The following is a 3,759-nucleotide window of genomic DNA, read 5'->3' on the forward strand; positions in this document are numbered from 1 at the left end:
CCCGCGTGGCTGCTGATGAAGGGGCGGCGAGGCTTGTGCTGCCCTATTTCTCTTCGGGGATCTCTGGACGCGGGAGCGGCTGCCCTGGGAGCGATGGTCGCATGGACCTCGTCCGGCGGGTGGCGCTGCAGGTGTTGGTTGGCTCTTCCGGTTGCGTGGGTGGCTGTTGGGCGGCGGTGGCTCCTCACGGTGTGCTCTGCTCCGGTAGGTGCACCGGATCTGGATCCCGGCGTTTCTTCTCGGTGCCAACCGTCCTCTCCGGCTGCTAAGCTAACCGGCATGTGGGCGTGGTTGGGGTTGTCTTGGGATGGGGGAAACCTCTGGTCGACCTCGACGGCGACTTCGGCTCCTGCTCCGTTTCCCTTCTTGAGGGGGCCCTCGATTCCCCTCCTTCCCCCGCCTCCTCCTCCCCCAGATCCCGGGTGAAAACCTTGGCCACCTGTGGCCGGGCGATTACGGCGCTCCGGCGTCATGATCTTCTTGAAGACGGTGCCTTGGGATGGGTAGTGGATGTGCTCTGAGTCGTCTGCGTCAGCGGTGGCGGTGTGTTTCCTGTTGGGCGCCATCGGTGTTGGGTGTGAGGTCACCGTCCCGCCTCCGTTGTTGTGGTTCGCCGTTCGGCGGCGCTGTGGGGTTGATGGCCGGTGGTGGTGCTCCGGTTTGGGGTGAGTGGAGATGGTGGTCTCCCCTCCGGCAACTTGTGTGGAGAGACGGTGCTCTCTCGTCCGTCCTTAGCTTGGCTGGTCTAACATGTGTGACGATGCTCATTCCTGCAGCGTTGTCCTTCTCACTCTTCGTCTGGTGCGCCTCTACGGCCTCTGCTCGCGATGATCCTCTTCGGCATGGAGCTCACCTTAGACTTGAGCTTGTTGTTTTCTTTGGTGGCAGTTGTGCTTGGGCCTATCCAGTTAGCATCTTAGTTTTTACTGTCTACTTTTCTTACTTGTCTCGAGTTTGTATCCATGTATCAACACCACTATATTCCTATCCGGTTGATGGCTTCATTAATTTGAAGTCGGGTTTTATGCCTTTTCTCTAAAAAAAAAAAAGTATATTTCATAAATATTTTGAATTTCTCTCTCTATGGCCGGCAATCTGCACAACAAACAAGGAGTGAAGTATGTTTTAAACCTTGAGGACTTAGAGGGCGACGCAAATCAACCCCCACGTCCAAATCCCTGAAGTTCATATCCAAACCGCGCGTCTTCCTCAGGCGTTGTGTGTCAGGGTACGGACTTCAGGGATTTAGATGTGGGGGTTCATTTGCGTCGCTCTCTACGCCCTCGGGATTTAAATCACACTTCACTCTCAAACAAGTTAGTGAAACGTGGGACAATCGAAAAACACAGGCAAGAAATTGAGCTAAAGTGAGATTTTAGATGTAAATACACCCGTTGTGTTTAAACTTGCGATTGATGTTTACTTTAAGACCTAAAATTAAAAAATAAGGCGAACTGGTTCTAAAACTTAGCATCAGCGTGCAACACAGTGCTAATCCCATTAAGTAGATGTATAAAATACACTGCATGGCACCGTATTTTGGTTAGCAATGACGGCTTGCATATCGCTCTCTCTATGACCCATGGTCCCACCTGTCAGCACCATGGGAATATTGTGAGCTGAATAAAATGGTGGAGCGCGGGGACATCGAACGTGAGACCTCGCGCTAGCGAGCACGCAATGCTGGCCACACAGCAATTACTTTTCTTGTTTTTTAGGCTAATTACTTTTTTTCCTAGAAAAAGGCTAATTACTTTCCTTGTACTCCCTCGGTTCCTAAATATTTGTGTTTCTAGAGTTTCAAATGGACTATCACATATGGATGTACATAGACATATTTTAAAGTGTAGATTCATTCATTTTGCTCCGTATGTAGTAACTTATTGAAATTTCTAAAAAGACAAATATTTAGAAACGGAGAGAGTAGATCTCAAAAGATAACGATCCTTTTTATTAGGTTATAGGAGACACGTTCGTGGTTTTAATGGGCTGCAGCCAGTGCAGCCCATTTTGCGCATGTTAGTTTTGTTTAGAAATTTGAAAAAAAATTGTACATTCTAATCAAGGCAATAAAATATATTTTAAATATTCATGTGCTTTATAAATATTATACAGACAAATGCAATAATTCTTAGAAAAAATATGCAGTTAGTTACATGTGGATTATATTTAAAGCGTTTGGTAAATAAAAAATATCAATTGTTTAGTAAGTGAAAAACAAATATAAAAATATTTAAATTTTCTAATAAATGAGAAAAGAATTATACACTCCTGGCTTATGTTGAAATTATACAAAATTATTAAAAGAAACATATTTATTAATATTCAACCTCCAAACACATCATATATTCATAATTTTATTATAATTAAAATATAGCCAGGAGTGAATATTTATTAAAAATAATCATATTTATGAATATTTTCAAATTGTTAACAAAATTATTAAACAATATTAAAAAATGTGCATTTAATTATTGAAATGCTTGCGTAACTAAAATAAGATTTATGAACTGTATTTTAGAAAATATTTGTATTATTCTAAACTATGCAAAAAAATTATAATCAGAAATACTGTTTTATTAATAGGATGTTTTGTAAAAAATACCTGAATATTTTTAAAAATTAATAGAACAATTTTCGAAGTAAGTTATTGTAGTTTTATGTATGATATTTAGAACGCTCGAATAATTAAATTCTTAGAAAATAAAAGAAAGCAGACATGTGCAACATGGTCTGCACTAACTGCAGTGCCATTTAGACTAAACGGGCTTGTTCCACTACAATACATTTAAGATTGCGTCCTGTCTCCAACTAAACTTGTCAACCCTATTCCTCTTACTCACAGGCGACACCATCGGGACATCGCGGCTGGCCTCAGTCTTCCTGCCTCCAACTCGAGCAAAAATCTCAAACAACCAAGGAATGGTGAATTCTGCAATCAGTTGTATCACCCAAGCAGCTCAAAGTTGTACTACTGAAACACAAAGTGTCACCACTCGTGCTAATACAATGGTTAGTGCAGATCCCTGTCTAGGCCACTCTGGTCGGACGTGATGATGGCACAAGGGTGTTTATTCTTTCTTGGAGGCATTGAAGCGGAAGAAGTCGACTTAGTCATAGGTGTCTGTTTCTTGTAAAGGTTTGGGCTTTAGTTGCCTTCTATGTGTACTCTACTTAATAATTAATAAAAATGGTTGTTTGTATCGCTTGATGTAGAGGCCGAGGGTTATTCTTTTTTTAAAGATCAAGAATAGATGGCCCAGTAAAAGCAATAGCACGAAATATATGCAAATTATTGAGGGTACCAAAATCTTCTTCGTCGACAATCAGCCTTGTCTAAAAGGAATAGCACAGAGCCAACGCTTCGTGCGTATGTCTCATGTTGATGGGATTGATATGTAAAAAACTCAAAACTCCACATAAATCTGATAAAGATAGTTATAATTTTTCTTTTGCAATGGAGAGACGGCTATAATAAGTAGGTAAGAACAGTGAGAGTTCTCAAAGAAAAAAGAAAGTAACCGCGGTGTGTTTGCTTGGTGGGAACATTTTCATACATGAACTTCAAAAGTGTAAGCAAATGGTTCACGACTTTTTTTTTTGCTAGATGGTTCACGACTTGTGTTTCGGGTTCAACTTGGCCCAAGATCTAATAGGCCAGTCATAAGTTCAATTTGAAGTTCGCGAAGAAATAAAAAACTCAATGTGTTCGTGTCTGGATTTTGTTGGACCAAATTGAACTCGGATCTAAGTATTTCA

The sequence above is a fragment of the Triticum dicoccoides genome, chromosome 4A (genome assembly GCF_002162155.2).
Source record: "Triticum dicoccoides isolate Atlit2015 ecotype Zavitan chromosome 4A, WEW_v2.0, whole genome shotgun sequence".
Classification (NCBI taxonomy): domain Eukaryota; kingdom Viridiplantae; phylum Streptophyta; class Magnoliopsida; order Poales; family Poaceae; genus Triticum; species Triticum dicoccoides.